At 33.3% G+C, this 27746-nt stretch overlaps 1 pseudogene; it reads left to right on the top strand.

Annotated features, from left to right (window-relative positions):
- The first annotated feature begins 3652 nt into the window (after positions 1-3652).
- LOC133176863 (putative nuclease HARBI1) lies at positions 3653-5896 on the top strand (annotated as a pseudogene).
- The last annotated feature ends 21850 nt before the right edge of the window (positions 5897-27746 follow it).

Below are 27746 nucleotides of genomic sequence, written 5' to 3'. Positions count from 1 at the left end.
TAATCCGCTCAGTGATCACAGTGATGCAGATAGTCGTGTTGATTTTTTGATCATATTATTTATGATATTGTCTTATCATATTGTAATTTATTATATAGCCTATTTATAGTCCATTTATAGCACTTCGTTTTCACTGGATTTTAAGCTTGTATTTACCGGAGGGTGAGCATTGGAATTATGACGTAACAATCATTTCCCCAAACAACGTTGTAAACAGTATGGTTATAACGGAGCCGATTTTGTATCTAAGTAGAAAAAGGTTAGGTAAGACTATCTCCAGATTATTTTTCAAAACATTTCGATGTCTTTCAAAACGTAAAGGAAAACAAAGATGTTATACATGTGACTTGCAATCTGGATATTTTTAATTTTTCTACGATAGAAGTTCCTTAATAAAAATGGTGTCGTCATGCCTTGTTCAATGTCTTATTTATTCAAATTTGAACTATATAATAAAACAATTATGGACTCTTTCAGAGGAGAGTATGGTTAGTTATTCACTGGAAGAATATCCATATTGACCGAGGCGAAGCCGCGGTCAATATTAATATTTTTTCTGTGAACAATAAACCATATTCACCACCGAAAGAGTACACAATTGTACAATAGGAACCCTAACTAGCAGAGGGATACATGTAAGATGTAAAGAGCCTGCAGATAAGCCATGCTTTTTGATGAATTTAAATCATACTATGAAGACAGAAATTAATGTACATGAAAATAAAACTAAAAATTTTTATATTAAATAAATCTGATATACATTACGGAAAATGAAAACTAAGACATCAACGATGTTCCTTTTGTTAAGGAACGTCCAATCTTTTATGTATAAAGTCTCTCTCTCTCTCTCTCTCTCTCTCTCTCTATATATATATATATATATATATATATATATATATATATATATATATATTCCTTTTGGAAAAAAAATTAAATTGATTATATAATTTTTTTAGTGTTTGGATTTTTTAAAGACGATTTAGAAATTCGAAGGTAATTAAAATTTTGAATATTTTTCATACATTACGAAGATATACATAACAGATATTTGAGGAACGTATCGTCTGACCTTAACATCAAGTCAAAGAAATTTTACTTTTGCATTGGTATTGTATGTCATTGCAAATTTAATACTAAATTTTCTTCGAATTTTGAACGTATGTTTATTTCTTTAAATATTGTATTTTTCTAAAAATAGTTTAGAGGTATACAAATTGTGTGGTGGGTACATAAACTCTGTATGGGAACAAAGCCAAGCATATTTTAAAAGTAATCAAAGATAACGGAGCTCACCTCAACAAATGTTGTCCAAAAGTATTTAGTCAAATTAAAGTCCGACATTAAACTAATAAGCTAATTGTGTGCATCCCAAGGCGCAACATTTACCGGTACGCAGTTTTAATCTAATCGGGCTTGCAGTTATTTGTTAGTAGAACACATTTACAATTTATAGTAACTAAAGCATTACTTTATAACTATATGTTTAAATATTTAATAACCATTCTGTAACCACTTAAACTTTTGTGTCACCCATAGTCAGATTTTTTTTTCAAATTTGGCTAGAATTTACCACCTCATAAACTACTCCAAAAACATTGTTAGATCATATGAATATAATTAGCGTCTCTCAAATACTGACCTATATTCTCATTGGTTGAGAAATTAATAACATTAACAACTTTAGATTGTTGTTAACAAACAATGAGATGACATAAGCCACACCTCTTTACTGTAAGAAACGATGTTATTGGTTCCTTGCGTCACTCGTTAACGTCTGAACCATTTTTATCCCCTGTGTATGTCACCCGTGAATGAAAAGCTGTGTAAATTTCAGTTTTGATGAGCTAATCTGGCAACAAATGAGAGTCTAGGTCACTATTTGAGAGATGCTAATTATGTATAGCCGAGAATATCACGCCTTACTGAAAGTTCAAGCAGAAAAGATATTTGTACTTAATTTAATCATTGGACAAAACTGACTGGAATTTGTTTACATTGTCAACATACATGTATCTCCTGGATTTCAAATAAAAACAAGTGTTTTTTCCTGTTTATGTAATGTGCATATAAATTTTAACCTGTTTGTATATTTCCTGGATGCAAAAGATTAATTTTGGTGTGTGAACAATGGCGAAATGTACAAGACCATATGGTTCAAGAAATCAGCTCTGTACACATTCATGATATTGAAGCCTAAGCCTCAAGATCTTAGGAATTTCAAAATTGGGATAAAAAGATAAACTTAAGATATCAGGCTTGAGTTTTACTAAACTTCTTAAGTAAAGATTTGATCGTAACCGTAAGTTACGATGAATTTCAGTCTTACTAAACTTCTTACATGTATCTTAAGTTACGACAAATAAAGTCATCGTAACTTACGAGAGGTAATGGGCTCTCTTAAGTTAAGAAATTATCGTAAATTGCATCATTTCTAAATAAACATGGCTGCCCTGATAGTATTTCATGACATTCTAAATGAAGAAAATGACAAACAGGCTCGTCGGGAGAGGGTTTTCCGAGACAGAACGCAGGTCCTCGATACGATGACCGATGTGGAGCTTATCGAGCGTTATAGATTCCCGCGGGTTATCATACTAGACCTTGTACACGATCTCAAGGATCTTATCCAGCCTAAAACTAATAGATCACACTCAATTCCCGCACACATTCAGGTAAGATAGCTACAGTTCACTGATAAAATATACAGCAGAGGAAATTCTAATGAACAACTAAAACATTAAGATAAAAATATTTCTCTTACACATAAAGAATCACCCGTACACAAACTTCTAAAGACACAATTAGTTTGATTGAAGTACACAATTAGAATTTTATGAAGGAAATTGTCCGACCTGAATCCTTTTGGAACCCAATTTCCTTCCACGTGCAAGTGTCCAAAAGATCGTTGAAAGGGGAAACAACTGTTTTGGTACCAAAAAGAATTGCTTCCCTTGAATGTAGTGTGTGTGTGTGTGTGTGTGTGTGTGTGTTTTTTTTGGGGGGGGGGGTATATCTAAGTTAACCGATTTAAAGATATATATATATATATATATATATATATATATATATATATATATATATATATATATATATATATATATATATATATATATATATATATATATATAAAGTCTGCTATAATAATAAAATATATAATAATTTATTTTAAATCACCTCATTTAACCAGGCTTATCTTCAGTGATTTAAGGCAAGCAATGGATAAACGAAAATTTTAAATAGGTTATATTTTCTTCTCATGTAAAATAAAAATTAAAATTATTTACACTCATGTAATAATTTTGAACCAATTGAAATAATGTGTCAATGCTTTGAATTACCTGACTGAATTATAATACAATGTATGTCAATTTTTTAGTATTGTCATGTTCAGAAAAAATAACTTGGGCAAATGAAAAAAGAATAACGCAGGGCATGTACATAGTTTTGTAGCCAGACGAAACGTACACAACCTCATTTGGCCTGCCTTCTTTCCCTGTTTTGGAATTACAAATAACTTGTTCTCTCTTTAGCATTATTTTTAATATTTACCCTTTAATGAATCTCTACCTTCTCCTGTTGTTAAGATTTTTTTTCGATTTGACAGCCCCCCCCCCCCCCTTCCCTGACACAAACATATCGGGTATACGTACATTCAGAATGTGTACAGTGTGTTATCATAGAGTACAACTGGGGCAACATTACACTTTATTTCAGGTTCTAACGTGTCTCAGATTTCTAGCGAAAGGTGATTACCTCTCAGAAGTAGCAGACCTTCACGGCATTTCTAAAGCGTCGGCATGTATGATCATTCATAGAGTAGTAGATGCTATATGCAACACTTTGAAGAACATAAATTTTTCTACCTCCACCGATGAACTGAGAAAGATCAAATCCCAGTTTTACAAGATTGCAGGCTTCCCCAGTGTGGTTGGAGTAATAGATGGCACGCAGATTCCAATTCAGGGAATGAGTTTGGAAGATGAGCCGGTGTATATATGTAGAAAAGGGTACCATTCAATCAATGTGCAGGCTGTTGTTAATCCCGATTTAAGGTAAATAATTTTTAATATGCCATGATAGTAATCTTCATTAAAATTACAGCTTTATAAATGTAATGATTGATTGTCGTTAATAGGGTACTTAATTAAGACAGGAAAAAAAAATCTTTTTTGAAGAGATGGAGAAGTAAGAAAAATAACTGACAACATACCTAAAAAAAAATTGACAAGAAAATAAGAATTCAAATCTAAAAAAAAAAGTTTTAGAGTGAAAGAGAGAAGAGGGAGGGGGGTAAGAGTTGCACACGCGTAGGTTCCAAATTTCTCTATGCAACAAAACATTATCGAATACATTAACGCACATTCTGGTCATACTGCAACAAAAAAGAAGGGGAGGTCTGTCGTTGACAATTAATTTCCATACTCCCCCTCCCCCCCCCCCCAATACTATACGTACCTGAAGTATGTATTATAATGATGAGAATAATAAAGATACATAGCTATATTCAACGTATGGTTTAAAAAATATCTGAAAACAAGAGGCCTATGGGCTACATCGCTCATCTGAGTCACTTTAGGCCTACTGTTCTGCATCAGATTTCCCCCCAATATACATGTATTTCTTAGGTTAAAGTTTAATCGACTTTTTTGGCCCACCCCATACAGAGGGGTCGTGATTTAACAAAAATTAATCTACACTACCAGAGGATGTTACCACATTAAAATGTTTCATCATAGCCTTGTTGTTGTTGAGTACAAGAGTTTTGAAGATTTTTTTCCCTCCAATCCCTATTGTGGCCTCACCCTACCCCATGGGACCATGATCTGAACAATGAACAATTTACATTACCTCAAAAAGCTTCCATTTAAGTTTCAGCTTTTCTGGACCCAGATTTTTCCTATGTATTTCAATGCTATTGACCCCACCCTACCCCCGGAGGCGATGATTTGAACAATTTAGAATCTATACTACCTCAGAAATGTATTAAATACGTTTCAGCTTTTATAGCCCAGTGGTTCTTGGAAGATTTTTTATGACCCTACCCTATTTTTTCTTGATTATCTCCCCTTTGAAGGGGGTTTGGCAATTCATTTCAATGATTTAGAATCCCCATTACTCAGGGATGCTTTGTACCAAATTAGGTTAATATTGGTCCAGTGGTTCTTCATCAGAAGTTGAAAATGTGAAAAGTTTACAGACGGATGACAGACACGGGTGATCAGAAAAGCTCACTCGAGGTTTCGGCTCAGGTGAGCTAAAACGTGATTGTGAAACACTATGCCCCCATCAGCATAGTAATTTAGGTCAGTCATGTCAATTATCACACTTGACATACGCCTAACTGGCCCGTAGGAAGCAATTTCACTTTGAGGGGGCACAAACATACATTTTCAGCTGGGGGCACTATCAACTACCAATATTTCTTGACAAGCAAAAAAAAAGGGGGGGGGGGGTCATCAGACGTTATCATTGAGGAGGCACAAGCATATAGTAGCTATGTTTTCTATAGTATTCTATATATCGGCTAAATTAGGGAGGGGGGGCAAACCCTCCCCCCCTGGTTCCTACTGCCTATAATCTTGCGTATAATCTTGACGGGATCTACAAGTAAAAAGTTACTTTTTTATGTTCAGGTTTACAAATGCCGTTTGCAAGTTCCCAGGGGCCACCCACGATGCTTACATTTTACAGAGCAGCTCGCTACCAAACCTTGTTTCCAGTCTTGAGGATGGAGGATGGCTTGTAGGGGATTCTGGCTACCCTCTGAAAGAGTGGTTGATGACCCCCCCTAAGTAACCCCAGAACTGGACAGGAGGAGAAATATAATAATGCTCATTGCAAGACCAGAAACGTGATTGAGAGAGCATTCGGTGTATTGAAAGCACGCTTCAGGTAAGTGGCAAAATTATAAAATATATTTCATTGTTTAGTAATTTAATTCTTTGAACATTATTTGTAAGTTTTAGAAGGTAAAAATTATATATATATATATATATATATATATATATATATATATATATATATATATATATATATATAATTTCGTGCCTTGACAGGTGTTTGCACAAGACTGGAGGAGCATTGCCATATAGACCATCAAAGTGTACTAGAATTATTGAATGCACAATGAGACTTCATAATCTTGCAATTGAAACTGGTATTCCGTTATTGGAAGCAGTTGATCAAGAAGATGCAGATGGATTCCAGTTTGAAGATCGTGATAATGCAAATAGGACTGCTTCAGAAGTGTGCACAAGACTCATTCAAAGATTTTAAATGGTAACAGATGTAAATTATTACCTGCTTCCTATATTTCCTGAGTCACTCTTGTGAGCTATATTGGTCATATATTGAAAGTGCAGCATTTCATATTTTATCAAGAACATATTCACACACCTGTCAAATTGAAAACAGGCTCTAATGTTTTACACTAGCTGCTGTTATTACTACAAGTACACATTTTTTTCAGTAACAAGATTAACTACATGTATTAACAGTAAAACTTTAATTTGTATCTGAGTGTATAATGCAAAAATTAAAATTTTAAAAGCAAAGGCAAGTACATATTTTTATTCTTTATGTACAATTGAACCATGCAAAAGAAAGAGAGAGGTCAAGTCCATGGATTAAATATGAAATTTGGAGCTTGGGACTAGCAGTGAAATACTATAGTTTACTATAGCTTGCTTTATTTTACTATAGTTTACAATAGTTAACTATAGTTTACTACAGTTAACTATAGTTAACTAAAGTAAATACTCTGATACTTTGATTTACTATAAAACTTTATTCAAGAACTTTTTTTAAGCTTTCTAGGCATACAATATCTTAGATTCAATAACAGTGATGTAAAATGTGGAAATAATATGTGTATATACAAGTAATATTGTTCCATTTACTATAAAAATCACATGTAACAATTGGAGATCATAAAATATAACAATCTGACTTCCATAGAAACTAGAAATATGTCCATAGGACATGAATGCTCTGCCCAGGATTCATTACTTATGCAACTGGAAAATATTTATTAGTGTATAAAGTTGATGAAAATATCTTGAACAGTTTCTATAAAACAGAGATTTATAGACAATTAAAACCATGAACTCAAAAGTCAATGGAATGGTCAGGTTAATTAAGGAATGTTTTTAAGTTTTGTGTGAGTTATACGCGCTTCATGAAATATGCCGGCGTGAAGCGTCGTAGTTCATGTCCTCATGAATCTTCAAAAATTAAATTCATTTCTTAAATATATATATATATATATATATATATATATATATATATATATATATATATATATATATATATATATATATATATATATATATATATATATATATATATATATATATATATAATATATAATATATAGTCATATTGTGTAACAAGAAAAGAGTTACTTGCAGTGGTCCAAGCATTACGAACCTTTCATCCATACCTTTATGGACAGGAAGTGCTACTCAGGACAGATAATGCTGCAGTATCATGGATAAGAAACCTCAAGAAACCAACTGGACAAACTGCAAGGTGGCTGGAAGAGCTTGGAACCTATAATCTAACCATAATTCATAGACCCGGAAAGAAACATAGTAATGCAGATGCCCTCTCAAGGGGACCCTGCAAATCTTGCTCAAAACAGGAGAATGGAAATCATTCAAGTGATGATGAAGAAAACGAACAAACTGACAATTCTCAAGATAATGAACTTACCCGTGTGTGTACAAGGGGGGGGGGGGGGGGTGGACATCAATACCTGGGTACACCCAGTGGCTATATTCTCAGTGGTTGGCAGCCAGAAGAAATCAGACAGGCTCAGCTGGATGACCCAGATATTTCTTTACTTTTAGCCACACTAGATGATGGAGAACCTAGGCCATTATGGGATAAGGTTTCTTCAGGAAGCTCAAGCCTAAAAACACTATGGAGACAGTGGGACAGATTGCAAATTAATAACGGAGTTCTTTACAGAAAATATTTTGAGGGAAATAATGAAAAGAATCGCCTCCAATTGATTGTTCCAAAGAAACTCAAACCAACAGTTCTTAAATACTACCATGACATTCCCTCTGCTGGTCACCTTGGTTCAGACAAAATGATTGATAGGATACAGCAGTCCTTTTATTGGCCTGCCATGAAAGCCTCCATCAATGAGTATTGCATACGCTGTGATAGATGTGCTGCTAGGAAACCTCAAAAGCAAACAAACAGAGCCCCTTTAGGAAAATTTCAAGTTGGAGAGCCCATGGAGCGAGTTGCAGTGGACATCCTTGGACCCTTACCTGCAACAGAACAAGGCAATAAATATATTTTGGTTCTATGTGACTGTTTTACTAAATGGACTGAAGCATATGCCATTCCGGATCAAGAGTCGCTAACAATTGCAAAAACTATTGTCAATGAATTTATCTGTCGCTTTGGCACACCGCTCCAAATTCACTCCGACCAAGGACGGTCATTTGAAGCCAAGCTTTTTCAAGACCTCTGTAACCTTTTAAAGATAGATAAAACCAGAACTACCAGTCAACATCCACAGGCCAATGGAAATGTTGAACGATTCAATAGGACTCTAACTTGCATGCTTACAGCCTACTGTGAGAAGAATCAAAGGAAGTGGGATGCATATCTACCACAAGTTCTCATGGCATATAGGTCATCTGTTCATGCCAGTACTGGACAAACTCCAAACCAAATGATGCTTGGTAGGAACATTGTGTTACCAATGGAGGCATTTCTACCCTTACCCAGAAGAATTGACGATGATGATCTAAACCCTGAAATACAAGAATATGTTCTAGATTTACAAGCAAACATGATCAAAGCACACGAGATTGCAAGAAAACATCTAAAACAAAGTTCTGAATATCAGAAAAGATACTACGATTTAAAGGCAAAGAAGCGATCACTGAGCATTGGACAACCTGTATGGTTGTTTGATGGGTCCAGAAAAATGGGAGTATGCCATAAGTTAACCTCAAAATGGAAAGGACCTTACCTTGTAACAAGACAACTAGATGACTTGACTTATTTGGTGAAGAGATCATTGAAACAACCTGTTAAGGCTTACCATCTTGACAGATTGATGCCATATCGTGGCATAAACTTGCCACCCTGGTTTAGGAAGTTCACGCCACAAAGTTAATGGAGGTCTAATTGTGGAAACATGATTCCAGTACATTTTTATTTTTTTGTTTATATAGACACGTGTCTTAGGAGGATGGTGCCCTAGGGTGATGCATCGCCCTAGAAGAATGTGTAGATAGTAACTGGCCACTACTATTATTGCACATTAGGAAACAGTTGTCTAGGGCTGGACCGGACTGTATGGTGGACTGTAAACAGTTGTCTAGGGCTGGACCGGACTGTATATATGTATAGTGGTAATCAGTTGTCTAGGGCTGGACCGGACTGAACAGTTTTTGTTGGTACCAACCAACTACTGGAATAAAGTTATAATGTCATATGGTGTGACTTTCTGATCCTAGGAGGAATCTACAAAAACAATGAAGAATTAGACATGACAGATTGACTGACTGATCCCCTTAGGAACGTACCTATATCAACTATATATTTAATTCAAACAAGAATTTCCAATCTTGTACTAGCTTGTATACACAAGGGACTATATACTGTACACCTGGGGGTGGATGGTGGATTTCAAACTTACTGTTTATATATGTACAGAATGTGTAACTGTACATTGGTGCTTACACATGGGATGGACTGTTGATTTTAAAAATTTCCCAGCTAATAAAATCAATCCTTGCAAGGCCATTTTTGACATGTTCTTGTTTACTTATACTATTTATTAGTTAAGGAAATAACCTCTGTTCTATAGGCATCATGAGACCATCAGAGGGAGAGGTACATTGTAAGCTGTGCCATGAGAGTTTCAAGAACCGTAGAGCACTGAAAAACCATCTAGCTGCAGCTCCACATAGAAAGTTATCAGTGGTATGTGTTTGGTGTCCAGCAGAGAAGGCATTTCGCCGTATGGTGGATTTGAAGGAGCATATTCTTTTTGATCACCGATCAAGGCTGGACCTAATGCCAAGAAACTTTTTGAGTGAGAACAATGGGTATTGGATGGCATATCACCCAGAGATATACCGTGAAGTCATAGCCCCAACCCCAGAAGACTCGGTGGAGGCAATCAAGGCCAGGATGGAGGTGCTTGCAGCTGTCCAGTCCTGGAGGAGACCTTCAAGAACTGCCCAGGAATGGGAAGAAGGATGGAAGCAAAGACAGGTTTCCCAGGTTCATGTGTCACCATCAGTGCGAACTTATAGCCCTACCAGACCTAATGTTTTTGAAGATTTGGAGTTGGCAGAAATATCACTGGGAGTGGGGAATTGCAGGACAATTCTCAAGTTAGCATTAGGAGGAAAGACAATGTGGTACAAGGCAGAACTAGCAGACAGTGTACTGAAAGAAAGAAGGGCCATGGATAACATTATGAGGCGTATGGCCATCCTAGGACAACCAGACCCCTTTAGCCCCCAGGATTTCTCAGAGGTCACAACAAATGCCGTTCATGCTCTGAGGAAGAGTATTGCCATGAAGGTAGGAGTGGAAGAGTCACTCATTGTACAACTTTACAAGTCTGAAGGGATTCTCAATGCAGAACCTAGAGTTGGAGACAGTGCCTTAGAAGGAGCACCAATATCGCCCCTTCACACCCCCTTTACCTCCCACATTGAACTCATGGATGAAGTAGTGGAGGAAGAACCTGAGGAAAGACCATCAAAGAAACCAAAACTGGGCACACGGGAAGAGACACATGAAGAACTGGTGGTAGAGCAAGGAAAAGAAGAAGTTGAGCCAATGAAACAGCAGGCACCTGATCAGCCAAAAGAAAACCCCGTGGAGAGAAAGAATACAGGAGAGAGAGTCGAACAACAGGAAACAGCATCAGAAAGACCAGAGGAAGTGAAGACAACAGAGAGGAAGGAAAGAGAGGAACAGGTTACAGAGATTCCAAAATGTCCAAAGAAAGTAGAGGATAGCCAAACATCAGGTCAAGAGAAAACATCATCAGCTAAGAAACTTGCACATCAGCTACTGCGAAAGGGGTGTCTCCCATTGTTTCCAGCAGCACCGAGAGAGTGGGGGGATGAAGAAGTCATCAGAGTTCTACACAACCCAGCAGAAATCAAGTGGCCCCCTAAAGGATGGAAAGAGATGACACCAGAAAACAGAACGCTACATTGGGAATTTTTGGTAATAGCAAAGGAGCTGTCCTTAGGAAATTCTACTCCCATGAGCAAAGAAGATCTGCTACTCAAGTACAACTTCCTGGCCCTTCCTGGCTCCAGTATGCCTAAAATTGACAGCATCAGATTAAAATCTAAGTATTATTTATTTGCCATGCTGAGAGAGGTCGCAAAAGGTAAGGTGCAACATGACACTGAAGTCCTTTTGGAAATGTTACAGCAAGCAGGAAGCAGACGTGATGATTCCCTTGACAGCCTTATTGACATGATTGACCAGGCAGGGATCCAACTAAGATTAGGAGAAGATTAAGTATTATTAAGACTGTAAATTCAGGAGAATTTGACTTTTTAAGTGGGGGGAAGTGTAATATTATAGGACTTGATACTCTATTATGTAATGTGAGGGGGTGGATTTCAGCTTATTGTTATATTATAGTGGTTTGTCACCATGTAATATGTATGGGGGTGGACTTTAGAAATTACCTATTATTCACAGGCTTGTGGATTTTATTACAGTGATGTAAAGTAGCATCCAGTTGTAAATTTTATTAGAAATGATTTATTGTTTACGTCCATTAACTATCTTTTCGTTTACTTAGATTATTGATGCAATACACATTACACTTCGACGTTGTTATGTAAACAAATGTTGTTATTGTTTTACTAGACGGTCTAGTGAGATATTGTTAAACAGACAGTAAGGGACAGTGATACTAAGATGTTGTATGTCAGTTTTTCATCATTATCTACCATATTACGACTGTAATTTACTTACTTATTTTGGCATTATCACACATGTTGTAAATTGGGCGCCTGCCATCTTTCTTACGAAGAAAATAGTCACGTGACATAAACATTATCGTTTTACAACTGTTAAGATCAAAATAACACTGTCTGTGTCATCAAATACTTATAATTGATACTTGAATGTTACTTTGTTGCAGAATTGTGATTGAATAATGTTTTATTTGATGAAATGATTTGGAACTTGAATGTGTAGCGTAAGACTGATGTGTGCGTATTATTGTTCTGTATTATAACGCCGTGGATTGTGCGTGTCCGTTTTATTATAGATTGTTTGTTGAACTTATTTTATTATGCATACCAATTAGGATTTATAGCTGTTACCTTAAATGTAAAAAGGACATTTTTAGCGATATTATTTTCTTTGTATTACATGAAATGTACGTAAAGTAGTTCCGAGGGGCTCAAGAAAGGACAATTATTCATTGGTTTATTTTGATCACGTGACCATTTCAGAAGGTTATATATATGAGGAGCGAACGTCAGTTTCATCATCATATCACGTCATCAACATCGCTGACAGTGATTATTCAGTACAATTTGATAGAGACTTAGGTATGATAAAAACAATGTAAACTTTAGTACAGAGTAGCATTTAATTTCTCCACCGCACGGACACCGCAATCCACTTTATTTTATTAGGTCAAAGATGTCAAATTTATTATAACTTAATTACTATACATACGAGATGGGCGTTGTCTACAGGATTTATACTCATAGTTGAACATGACTGTTTTGTTATATATTTCATTGAAATGTTTATTAAATGAAATATTTGAAACGGGAAATGGAACTTGGTTATGATTTAAAAAGATCTGAAGTACAATATGAAGAGTATATAAATACAGGGGACTGGCGGAGGATACCCCCCCCCCCTTTTTTTTCTTTATGCATTTGACAGATGAGTAGTCCTGATAAAAATTAATTCACTGAAGTTACACGGAATGGAACTCGGTAAGCTATTGGCATTGGACAGGGTGCCAAGGAAGCTTACAATATTGTTTGAATTGCTTTCTAGAAGTAGTAATGAAAATTTTAAAATTCCTGAATTGTATTTTGTATCTATGGCACTTTAAACTTCCTAATATACTAGTATGTACTAGGCAAGAGTTTTTGTTACAACATTGAATAGTTTAAACACACAATAAAATCAAGTACAACAAAACATTGGAATTTTTGTAATAAGTTTTAACATCATGTTGAATTTTAAATGTTCTTGAAAATGTGTGCAATGACAGAACAATTATTCAGAGAGGAAGATTATTTTGGGGATTTTGGAGTTTAAATATATTAAATATGGAAGCCCTTTCATTTGTTCTGCAATTAATTTTCCTAGAACTAATCTCAAATGCATCATATGTCATCCAAGTCCCTTGAATTCGTGTTGATACATGTATACTGTACATTGCACATACTTATACTTAAGTCAAATATTTCTTTGTGCATGATTGATATACTGTTTTAACATAGCTTTATTAAAATATACTTTTTTAAAATGTCCAAATGACTTTTCATATTTATATATTTTTATAGTGTTTGCGGATAAAAAAAAAAGTTTCTACAAATATGAACTGCATTTCATGTACTAAAGAGGAACGTTCCTTCAATGCTTTATGCATGCATAGAGAGGAACGTTCCTCCAATGTGTCATACGTAAACATGCAGTGTAAGATGCTTAAAGATATAGGAAAATTTGAGAGAGGAACGTTCCTCAAATGCCTGATGTTGATCATGCATGAGTTGTCTACAGATTTTGAACTTGAGAGAGGAACGTTCCTCAAATGCAAGTCTTAAGCTTCACAAGATATAGTACTCAACAGCAATGCAACCATTTGTGAGAGGAACGTTCCTCAAATGCCTGCTGTAATAAACTTTATGAAGAAGGTAGCAACAGATAGAAATCTGAGAGAGGAATGTTCCTCGCATGTGAATGTCTATTAGATGTTTAAAGATATAGGTAAATTTCAGAGAGGAACGTTCCTTGAATGCCTTATGTTTGATCATTCATTAGATGTGTACAGATATGTGAACTTAAGAGAGGAACGTTCCTCAAATGCCAGATGTGTTAAGATTCATGAGGTATTTAAAAATACGAGTTTATAAGAGAGAGGAACGTTCCTCTCTCTGCCTGATGAGGTAAGATTCATATGGTATTTAAAAATACGAGTTTATAAGAGAGAGGAACGTTCCTCTCTCTGCCTGATGTGGTAAGATTCGTGGTATTTAAAAATACGAGTTTATAAGAGAGAGGAACGTTCCTCAAATGCCTTATTGTAACAAATAATTTGAATTGTATAGAGAGGAACGTTCCTCAAAAACCTTTTAAAAAATCACCAAAAAGTGAACTTGTCTAGACACATATAAGGTTTTTCAGACCAAAATGATTTCAGATTGTAAAAACTGGGTAAAAAAAAGGAATTTTGATTTTCTCTTTTTGATTTGGATTGTGTTATTTATATATATAAAACAAAACAAAACAACAACAATCAAAAAACCAAAACAAACAAACAAACCGAAACTAATAACTGGTCCAGTGATAAGAATATATTATTTTTTAAAGCTGTTTTCAAATAACATGTAAATGATCATTTGAATAGTTTGTGTTCCTTACTGGTTCATGCCCCCCCCCCCCCCCCAGCCCTACTACATACATGCCATGTACATACTGGAGCGGCATGTTAACAAACAAAATTCTAAATGTTTAAAAATGAATAAAAACAAGAAACAAAACACACAAAACATGAATTCAATAACTGTAAACTTGCATGAATAAGTAGATGACATTAAGATAATAACGCGCGATGTTGTTTTTTTTTTTAATTGTTTTATTTCAATGAGCCCCCCACCCCTCTCCGTACTCGAATTGTTTTCTATGGGCCGGTTGTAGCGATTTTAATTTCAAATAATATACAGTGTTCTCTCTCTCTCTCTCTCTCTCTCTCTCTCTCTCTCTCTCTCTCGTCAAGCTATTTTACTGATTTTCAGCATTCAGGTGCCAACAAATTACATGAATATGTACTCTTCATGCAACGTACCAAAGAACTATGACGTTTCCAAATTCACAAAAAAAGAAAGAATAATAATTGAGTTTCTCATTGATAAGGTGCCCAGACGAGGTACATGTAACTTGTAGGGGGAGTATCTACTCAGGTATACCGTGACCATGGAGACAGTATACATCCAGCTAGCAAGTGTCAATTAAAAAAACCCACCGCAATTGCTCTTAGAAGCCGCAATATCTTCGAAACAGGTGGATGATAACCGACACGTGATGACCTTGGCTTCACTTTGAAACTATAATTATTAAAGTGTTAAAATTAAATAATTATGACAATTACAAAGTTCAAATACAGGTACCTATGTAATGAAAAAAATATATGTACGTTTTCGTATTAAGGTATCTTTGCAAGTTCAATTTACTAAAGTTGGAATTACGCGTACTTTTCATGAACAAGTACAAAACGTACCCGTCTAGTAATATCCATATAAAGTATTTCGAAAATTACATGTAGTACATGTAAGAGGTTCTTAAACATTAAACCTGTATATGCATGTATATATCGACGCGAAGGAAAGTGATAAGTATTTTTTTTTTTTGACTGACTTGCAAAAACATACAATGTAAGGTCTACACACTGCATGAAAAGTCGGGTTTACTTTTACCTTAAATGCAATTTAAATGCTGCGGTTATTTAATGTTTAACTGCATAGTATAACATATTGTGGGATCGTAAAAGTTAGAAAATAATTAGCATTTAATACGAGTTTAATAGAAAATTAAAAGAACAAATTTAATAAAGTTTGGAAAATTGTAAACTTTCTAATACATTCAGATTTAAGTCTTCCGTAAACAAATGTTATACCTTTAGTATGTAAAATGTATAATTATTATTAAACATGCACATAAAATAAAGATTTATGTTTATATTATATTGTTTGGTTAATAAAATTTAATGTAGAGTTTTACCTCATTATTTGTTCTTGTTTAATTCACACTTTACCTTGTAATACATCCCAAAACTGAATTATATACGGAAAATCGTAAACTTACTTCTCATTCAATTTTTTTACATGTTATCTCAATGGTGTACAAACAAAGAATTCTAACAAAGTATAAAATATTTCAGAATTTATGCCTAAATGACAGAATTTAAAATTTAAAAATTTACAATGTCAAATTAATGCTTTTATTTAAATTTTTACATACTAGTAGTAAGTACTAAAAATACTGAAGTAAATGACAGAATTTTGAATTCTACAAAACACTTTTAAATGGAATTCAAGTTTTAAATTACCCTGACAAAAATGGGTCACCAAATAATTCATGCCCAAAGAAATCAATAACAATAATTAAAAAAATAGAATTGTATGTAAAATTTAAATCTATTGGCAATAAATCAGAACAATAGGTCAAAAATGCAGTCTACTTGGACTCCAAAAGAATGCAAAATCCGCGATTGAAACTGCCCCTATAAAAACTACTGCATGGGTTTGTAAATTATACTAAAACTACACTTAATACATGTGATTTCAAAAAAAATTTCTAATGTTTTCCATTATTGAAAAGTGCTTGGGCAGAAGAGAAAAGTACATTATGACCAGACAAATCAGTAAACATTTTGGAGACAAATGATTAAAAATTTTGTAATATATAAAGGAATTCATTTATTTAATTGACACAAACATTGCAAGGCAAACAGCAAATGATTGTGTATCAAGATTTAGAGGAATGGTACATTTATAACATTGAACATCCTTTCTGTTTCATTTTTAAGAATGTCAATAAACAAAACAGTCAATAAACAAAACAGGTAGACAGGTACAAGATTACTGTATTAAAAACTACATATATCCTATTAAAAGCAATTTCAGGTTGGAATTCGAAAATGAAACATAAAATTACTTTCCAGTAAATATTCTTCTAGTCTATGCCTAATAAGTCCAGAAACAAGATCTGGCATATGTCTGTACAAATTATTATGCATTAGTACATGTATATGTACACACAATAAGAATTCTTTAACTCATACTTTTCATAAAAGGAAAAAAAAATTGCCCATTCTTTTTCATACAAGAAACATCCTCTTAGTCTATTTCTTACATGTACATCTAAGACAAACTAAGCCACTGACAGAGAAGCCTCACTCGCCCACAAGCAACAGCAAAAGGATCGGTCTTAGACATCACCTTTCTCTTACTTGGGTATCAAGATCTGCAACTTACTGCCAGCAAAACTCTTTCAGACTACCCTTGCATTGTCTCCTAATTATTGTCACAATAAATATCCATGCACTAATTATTCAAGTTAAACTTGTAAAAACATGGAAATAAGTCGGAGATTAAGAATATTTGGCATGTGTGCTACACAATAAGCCAGTTGATCTGCAAACAATAAAAAATATGACAGCTTTTCAATCATTAACCGAGTACAGTAAACATTTTATGTTGACTGTGAAAAATACACCATCAAGAAAACTTCTTTTATATATCATGGTTATGTGAATTCAAATTAAGGAAAAAGCATCACAATTACACAAAACAAATAACAGCTGATAATTTATCTCTAATAGCCCATTTCTGTTCAATCGCTACATCATCAGGTTTATCGCTTGTGGATTGAAACATAGCATATCCTCATCAAATCAATTTTACGTTGGAACGTAAGACATTTTGATAACGATATTTTCAGTAAATAATCTTCTAGTCTTTGCCGTAAAATTTTAAGAATAAGCTCTGAAACGTACATATAAAAAGGCCTGTATAAACATATGTACAAGTACATGTTACATAATTTTTTAGCCTTACTCTTTAATCTTAATGCAAAAAATTCTGGTCTTAAACTCTTTACTTCAAATGAAAGGAAACAAATTAATTTCTTACTCTTGCAATATAATATACATTAAAATCACTATTTACCCTATTTACTCAGAAATCTCTTTATCTGGTCTGTTTAGTCTATTTTTTACATCTAAGACAAACTAAGCCACTGACAGAGAAGCCTCACTCGCCCACAAGCAACAGCAAAAGGATCGGTCTTAGACACCACCTTTCTCTTACTTGGGTATCAAGATCTGCAACTTACTGCCAGCAAAGCTCTTTCAGACTACCCTTGCATTGTCTCCTATTTCTTTTCACAATAATTGTCCATACACTAATTATTTAAGTCAAACTTGTACATAAATGTAATTTATAAACCAAGATTAAAAATGTATGTGCATGTGTACTATACAAAATAAGCGAATCGACCTTCAAACAATAAAAAATATGACTGAGTTTTAATCTGTAATCAAGCATCAGAAAACACTTTAACTGTCAAAAATACAACACTAGGTATATTTTTCTTATATAACATTTGAATGTGTCAATTCAAGTTAAGTAAAAAAAGCATCACAATTATGCAAAACAGTAGCAACTCAGATATTTGATCTCTAATAGCCCATTTCTGTTCAATCGCTACATCATCAGGTTTGTCTCTTTTGGATTCCTTATTTATCCTAATTCTTCTGATGCTCTGCCTTTTAGACAGCTTTGATTTCTGGGTGGCACTTTTGGTGTCTAGTTCTTCGAATACTTTTTAACATTCATCAGAACGCCACTTTCTTTGGTACATCACCATTCTTTGCTTTAATGGAATCAGCTTCTCCAATCGGCGTTTCTTCGTCTTGTATGGATTGAAAGTATATGTGTATTGCACCTAAAATGACATTGCAGCAAAAATTAGCAAAAGTTAAGAATGTCTGAAATCTTTAGTAAGATACATTATTTAATAAATGATTATTAAGATTCTTTTTCAAAACTTGAGATTACAATCATACATATATCAAATATCCAAGTTTGTTAAGTAAACCCAACAGCTAGAGTAACATATACCCTTTATTGACTGTGAGCAAATTAACATTTACATTTACTTAATTCTAGACATTAACAATGAAAAAATATAATTATAAAAAATTTTGAGCTCTGTGTCCAAGTCTTTTTGAATTTTGCACTTGGTTGATCTCTTTCAGAAGTTAACAATTCTTTTCTTCCACTATCATCAGATGAGCAATGTTTGAATTTTTGACTTGCAAATCAAATAAAAAATTACATGATTAAATTAAAGTATTTTTATATAAATGATACCATCATTCACCAGATGTATTAAATATTATACAACTATGGACTCTTTTGGTTTTGAATGTGGTTTGTTATTCACCACTCACCAGAAAAATATCAATATTGACTGAGACGAAGCCGAGGTCAATATTGATACTTTTCTGGTGATTAAAAAACTATATTCAACACCATAAGAGTCCATAATTATTGTTTTGTTATATAGTCCAGATTTGAATAAATAAGATATTGAAGGCTGCATGACGACACCATTTTCATTTAAGAACTTCCGTCATTGAAAATAGAAAAAAAATGTTCAGATTACAATTTGTAACTTCCGTGTTTTCCTTTCCGAGTTACGCTATGTGGAATATGTCCAAATAATCCTGCGATAGGTTTAATGTATAACATTTTTCCTGCTCAGGTACACAGCTGGCTGCGGCCGTTGCAACCATTGTTTACAATGTTGTTTGAGGTGTTGATTGTGACGTCACAATGCCGCTGCATGCGCACTGACCCTCCAGTAAATAAGGCCTCAATTCCGGTGATTATGTAGTGTTATGAACTGTTTGCGCTTGTATAAATTATGTAAGGACTTTAAATAGACTATATAATAATAAAGTATGTTTAACATACATTTTAATATTATCATATAAACTTTACATTTTTTGTTCTAGATTAAAGATATGCTTTATACTGACCTCTAACAAATGCTCGGCAAGCTAGATAGATGCCTACGACGTACTGGCATATATGTTCAGTCATTCTTTGTTTCCATCTGATGAAGGTCTGCAACACATGATCTCATCATATCAAATTACCGGAATTCCATTTAAAGAACAGTACTATAAATTTTATTCCACAGAAAATATTCTACATAATCCATAAACTAATACTTTTACCTTTAACATAATCATTCCAGCATTTGAAATTGAATGTGATCCAAAAATAAATTACTAAGTAATGGTATATGCATGTTCTATATCAACATTTCTTATCCACTAGATGGCTATCTCTATCATAGCTTAATTGTTGGTAGATTGTTTATTTTCTCTTGTCTTTCAGTAAAAATTTAATAAATACTTCAAACCAACAAAGGATCCAAAGGCCACATCACTCACCTGAGCAACCATGGCCATAACTTTGACCAAAACAAAAAAAAGGGGGGGGGGGGTCAGGAGCACCTCATGGGGTCATATGTCTAGATCTTTATAACACTTGAAATGCCACACAAGTTGTGTGGTGTATCAAGTGTTTTTTTAAGATCTGACAATTGCAAGGAACAAGAATATATGATTTAGTGTAGCCCCACCCTACTTTTGGGTGATCAGCATGTCATAGTACAATTTTCATATGATATGTATTCATATCAATACACAATATTTAAGGTGCCAAGTAGAGTTTGGTCATCTGATATCCTGTTCAACTATGTCTGACACACATGTACAGATATTTAATCACATATCATGGAAAACAATAAGGTACGATGATTTGAACAAACTAAAAGCTATTTTAATTGAGGATTCTTCAACATAAGTTTCAATTTTTCTGGATAAATGGTTCAAGATTTTCTTTTAAATTGCCAATACATTTTCATTACATTTGAATCATCTCCCCTTGAAAATGTTACTGGTTTTTTTTATAGTTAGATAGAAAGACATTTTCATTAAATTTAAATCATCTCCCCTTGAAAATGTTACTAGTTTTTTTTATGGTTAGATAGAAAGACAGATGGAAGACCACAAAATGTGATCAGGAAAACTCGCTTAAGCTTTCAGCTCTTGTGAGCTTAAAAGTACATGTTATTAATTTTTTTCGTACTTCAACGTTTGGTTTCCACCATCAGATTTCAGTTTCCATTCAAGCTTTTGTGAATTGTCATGGGGATATCCAACATGCGCAGCAGTCTGAAAGTATACATTCACAGATTAACATATCAATTACAAATAAAAGATCCTGATTATGCCTTTAAATGAAATCATTTGAAGCTAGACACAATGATAGTACATCATTTAGCTTAATCATAATACATATTGCTTTATTATAATTTCAGCTTTAACAAAACAAGAAATCTGTGAGCCAATCATGAATGCTCAATAGTGATATAACCAACCAATCCCCCAACCCCCCTTTTGATGTGAATACACAAGTCAGTTAAAAATAACTGTGCTATCATCATGATCATTTGACAAGAATTTGACATAACATTTAAACAAAAATGAATCCCAGTTATGTATTCCAGAGTCAGTTACGATATTTATAAAGGTACAGTATACATTATTACATTGTATATGGGAATAACATATATACATATACTGCAATTACAGCAATTCTGCAAATCTCCTTTATAGCAAATTTCAAGGGACCAAAGAAAGATCTTCGCTATAATCTTAATTCATTATATGTTTAATATAGTGAATTCATAAGAAATCCTTTACCGAATTTGTTATAAAACAGTCAGCTGACAGTACTTCAAACTATTGTACATGTATGTTATATAATCGATATCACCCTCAGTTACAAAAATTGTCAATACAACTTTTCACTTCCTTAGATGCACAATTAAAGAATTTAGTGTATAATATTTAGATTTGAACATTTAAATATTATCTAACCAATGCATTTGAAATGTCAGAAAATAATGAAACCTGCCATATATATTCATCCTTTAGCTTCATAATCATATCCATGCTACCGGATACATCTGTAACAAATTAAAAATAGAACCGATGAAATAAAGATTTTATTTCCAGAACAATTTTTTTAATTGTGGCAAATATATATGATTTACATACATTATGTACATGGTGACTCACAAATATATGGAGTATTTATTGATGACTCGGGTGTCCACAACTCAAATTTATTGTCAACATGAACAATATCATTAAAGGATCCATTAAATTTCTGAGTTAACAATGCTAATGTAGTGTCATCTGCATCTTCATCGAACTCCTCATCATGATCTTGAAATCTTATGTATATTTAATGAAATTTGTAATGAAAAATATTTGTTATACTTAAATGAAAAAAAATGCATTAAAATATCTTAAAATTACTTCGTTATAGCCATAAATTTGTTATATATAGCCATGTTCGTTACATACAGCGATTTTCTATAGGTTTATTTAAGGACTTTGCTGGACATGAATAGAAGTTCGCTATCTGTATCTATGTTTGTTAAATTTGAGTTTTGCTGTATATAGGAAATAGAATTTCAAGCATCTGCAATTAGCAGTTGCTGAGAACTGTGACGGAAATTCGTTATGGACAAAAACATGCATGCACAGACAGACAGACAAAAACGGTATTATACTACCCTCTCATTCTGAAGGGACCTAGCCGGGGTACAATTATTCGGCCTATACAAAAAGGTTTTGTTTGGTAATGAATTCTAGCATTCTTTTAATCTCAGCTATAGAAATAATGAAATAAAACTTTTGCACATTAATTCTATTTGAGTAATACAGTACATTTGTGTATCTCTATAATCGCAAAACCCCCTTACTCCTTCACTTTCGCGAAACTGTCAGCTGTTAGTAAACAAATGCGATTGTGATGTCATTTTCTACATGCAGAAAAACTACAAAATCAAATGCCGAGAAATTAGTACAGTCAAGTTCAAGAATGCGATAAAAAATATTAAATAACAATTACACTTGATCTATTGTATCCATCATATTTTATGTGAAATCAGCGAATATTTTTTTCCTTTATCAGTGAGTGTTTATGCACTATTCCGTGCGCTATTCCTCCGACATGTGCATTAATAGCGAGTGCAGCGAGGCGGCACAAAGCGCCGCTCACGTAGCGAGCTCCATAGACAACGTGTACGAACGGAGGAAATTCGGGTTGAAATCTGCACTTTGTTCAAAGAAATTTTTATCGTCCCACGTGAAAATATTGCATACTCCCAATAATCCTTTGCGGTGCATAGCAACATGGTGGCATAAGCATAGCAACAACTTACTTGATAAAATTAATAAATAACGAATTAATTCAATTTCCATGTGCCGTAATTACCCACAAAACTATCGCTTGCGTCCTTGGTAAACACGACTTTGTATGTGATGTCATATTTTTGTCACTTCACTGACTCGGGTATTTCCAATTTTGTCGGAAATATCCGAGAAGTTAGGAATTTCGATCTCGATGCATTGGGAGTCTGCAACGTTAGAGAATATGTACGTCAATAACGGTTTTAAAAAAAATATGTACGATACTCAGTAAACGTGCGATAAAAGTGTAATAAGCAGAATGTAAAACGACATTTGAGATGTGTTGAGTTTTAGAAAATGAACTGCGCTCGCCCTAACGGTTTCACCGTCGGACATATTACGCTCATTTTTACATGTCAGTCATTTTTATGAAGGTTTTAGCCAAAGGATTATTATGACATACCATATTGAATAGTTATACGGCTAAAAATATTTTATTTTTCGTCTCAAATTGCCCCAATATGCTACGTTGGATATAACATAGTGTGACGTTCATTATATATACGAGTCATCTATAGATATTAAAGGTCATCATGGTCATGTTGCACGTTTTTTAGTTTTGATGTAGCTGCAGAACTGTAGCTCTCCGAAAAAATATATATTGACAGACCGGAGACTGGTCGTCCATCCCAATTGTTTCAGACCAGCGAGCTAGATTTTGCAGCTAGTGTTGATGTACATGTAAATAATGACTTTTTCGCCATCTTTTTTTCTTAAACAGTATGTTTACCTGCTTGACCTTGAGCATGTTGAGGTGCCCTTTTCTTCCCTTTCTCAAATGTCTTGCATTTTCCCCAATAATTTCATCGATGTATTAATCCGATGGTTCTGGTGAATCGAAACTATTCCATAAGCATGATAAGGATCCATCCTCCTCACTAATTTCCGATACTTGGCCTGTCCGACATGTTTGGTGCTGTTTGGCGGGCTCGGAATATTCGCGATGCTGCTGCCTGATTTTGATTGGCTAATTTATAATTATGTATCGCGTGCGCGTAGAGGGAAAAATCATTTTATATTAGATAGGCCTATTTGATTTTTTTTTTATTATTATTTCTCAAATTTTAAAAGGAAAGAATATTAAAAAAAAAAAAAAAAGGTTTTCATTTAAATTTTTTGGAAGGGCAGATAACTCTATTATAAAAGAAAAACTGAGCCTGAGGTGTAAATGACATATTGATGATTTTTTTTCCTAATATTTAATTAGATATGTTAAGTAAATTAGATTTAAGTCGTCTTTAAGAATTTTAAATATATGAGCATTTATAGATAAATACAATAGTAAATATTAAGAGTGTAGCACAGTCCAATGTTTACAAAATTCGATATTTGCAAATACAGCAGCGATCACAGTATAAAGTAAAATCTCTTTCGAATTAAATCTCTCTCTCTCTCTCTCTCTCTCTCTCTCTCTCTCTCTCTCTCTCTCATGATATTCTCCTGAATCAAACATTATATCCAAAATTCAAATATCTTTATTCATTTGGTTCATAATAAAATTGTTAAAAATTCAGGGTGGGGCACCTGTTTTTAAAGTATGTTTTACCAATATTTTTGATGACAGTGGTCTATCGCCAGAATACTTGAATAAGTAGTAAGTCTTGCGTCATTCTCAAATTAATTTTTGTACGTTCAAAGATCTGATTGAATTAATATTTTATGCAATGCGTTAAGTAAAGGCTGAGAGAGAGAGAGAGAGATGATCCTTTGAAACTGGACAATTTTGGCTACCAAACGGGATCGAGTAGGTTTTAGAATAAACAGCATCAAAGTAAACAGAACAATTTGATCCAGTTTCATAATACATTTTTTTTCGACAAATCTAGATCTAGTACTACCGTACTAATAATATACATTGTCAATATTAAATTATTTCAGAGTTAATAAAAAGCCAAACAAAAGCGATATATATATAGGATGCTTTAATGTAAATGTTTTTGTCTTTTTGCAATAATAAATATGTAAACAATATTTATTCTATATAAAATTAAAAAAAATATATTGACACATTATTCATCACATATATAAAATACCAAAAACATACTTAAACTTAAAGTACAAGCGGATTTACTTTTACATGTCGATTTTCTAAAACGAAACGTATAATTTCTTCTACTAAACTATATTATTCTCGATGTTTTTTTGCATTAAATCTGATTATACTTATTTGAAAAATGTAGTAAATTATATCACAATATATTTTATAGATAATGTAACGTTATACATAAATTAAATTCAAAACAAGAAATTTCATTTAATTAAGTAAACAAATTTATTAAATTATATTAAACGCAACTTTTCATGCAGTGACATGTAGGATCATTAGAATTGATAAAATAATCTTCCCCTATATACATGTACTTAAATCAAGCTATTTATTAAATTTTGATAAAAGATTAATTAAAAAAAAGATATCACAGTATTTAAACAAATGATATTTTTTTCTCCAGTTTACGTATTGACATAATGCACATTTATACTGACAATGTACATTTAATTTTTTTTTCATGATCAATTATTAAGATCGATAATTTCGATGTTGATCTGGATAAATTAAAACGTGCATGTAAATTGAAATAATAAATAAAAAATAATTAAATTAAAGCACGTACATGTTCTTATACTGTATCTTGAAATGATAAAATTCTATAATTTATCGAAAACCTGTTTTTTTTTTTTTTTTTTTTTTTTTTTTTTTAAGTAACAATTGTTATAACCATTATTATCTTCTTTTTTCTATTATGAATTAAAGTACTTATTGTCTGATAAATTTACGCAATGTATATTTATATATTAATGGATTTTAAAAATATAAAGAAAATAAATGTGTAACTATATATGTAACATGCTACCTGGATAATAAAAATATAATGTATTAATAGATTTTAAAAATAAAAAATAATGCAAATAGATGTGTAAATATTGCATGTTGTCTGGAGAATTAAAATATATAAATATAAAATCATGTTTAAAAATCATATTAATAATATTTTTACACTGTACATTTACACGTTTTGCTTGTACAATATTTAGATTACAAACTGGCATGTTGACTGGTCGATGCGCTGATGGTCAACGCATTTTATCCCTTATCCTGATTGACAGACCTGTTCGGCATGTTGATTGGTCGGCGCGCTGATGAGTTAATCGCTAATCCTGATTGACAGCTCTGTTACGCAACACCGAACGCTACGGGTTCGCTCCGGGTTCGCTCGGGGTCAGCACTAGCGGACCCCAAGCGAACCCGAAGCGAACCCAGAGAGCGAACCCGGGGTGCGCTCTGGGTTCGCTTTCTGTTAGGTTGTGTCTGGTCGGTACTGTACGTCGTCACTATATCTAAATGCCGAGATGAAGGCCACACCAAGTGTCTTCTTTCCATGTAAAAGTGTTTGAATAAACTCTGCTTCATATGAATTTAAAAATATGCTTGGTTTAAAATGACTCTATGCATGCCTGATTTTTCCAAAAAATATAGCTTATTTGGAAATAGAAATTGGGTACATCAGAAGTTTGATTTTTTTATGTTTATAAATAAGTATGTTTTATGCATATTATTAATAACATTGTTATTATAAAAGCAATTACAATTTAATCATGATTACATTTCTATGTTCTCTTTATTAAACTGAAATTATCAGGAATATGTCTGTTTCCTCATTACTCATCATAATAGACCAACATGTAAATTATTACAGCTGATTATGAGTACAGATTAGGAATATACCATCCCATTTAAAATTGGCACACATGTAATGAAACGTGCTCGAATAAAAAAATCTGACTTCACAAAATTTCAAGCACATACACTTCTTATTAAAAAAAGTGAATAACGTATAGCTATAATTCATACCATTTTGAAAAGTATTTGAAGGTGATTGTCCACGTAATCTTCATTCTATAACTTAGCAGATTGCAATTCTTATTGAGTCCATTTCGGTAGATTGCAGAAAGACGACAGAAGGAGACCTTTTCTTTCCAGACTTTTCACGTTAAGAATCGTAATGAGAAAAATTTTGTTAATTTGATAGCAGAAGGAAAGATTCGTATATTCTTGAGCTTTTACCATTTTTGTACCTGTAGATACATATATATATATATATATATATATATATATATATATATATATATATATATATATATATATATATATATATATATATATATATATATATATATATATATTATATAAATAGTGCACGTTTTTGAGGGTAACAGTTGAAATTGACACCCCACGGAAAACCATTGTCAACCTCCGCTGACGCGTCGGTTGACAATGGTTTTCCTTGGGGTGTCAATTTCAACTGTTACCCTCAAAAACGTGCACTATTTATTTTATTATACTGAATGTCTTTTTGATTTCGGATGTCATAAAAAAAATTCGGAGATCGTCGTTAAGGTCACGCTTAGAAAGCTTTCAAACTCCCCGCTTCTATTTTTCTCAATAAGAAAGCTTCGGAAAAGATTTACCAACCTCTTTATTGTTTGTTTGCTACTCAAAATGTCCTTTATCATCTAAAGTTTGCACTCGCAAGGATGTTTCGTCTGTCGTTTGTTGTTTTCAAGTAAGCTACATCGGACGCAAGCTTATATTGACGTCGTTTATTCGGCTTCTTTCAAACGCACAACCGACGTTTTGAGA

The sequence above is a fragment of the Saccostrea echinata genome, unplaced genomic scaffold (genome assembly GCF_033153115.1).
Source record: "Saccostrea echinata isolate AGI-Se365-2 ecotype Australia unplaced genomic scaffold, CSIRO_AGI_Sech_v1 ptg000083l, whole genome shotgun sequence".
NCBI lineage: Eukaryota > Metazoa > Mollusca > Bivalvia > Ostreida > Ostreidae > Saccostrea > Saccostrea echinata.
The sequence above is the reverse complement of the archived record's forward strand: the minus strand, read 5'-3'. Positions and strand labels throughout refer to the sequence as shown.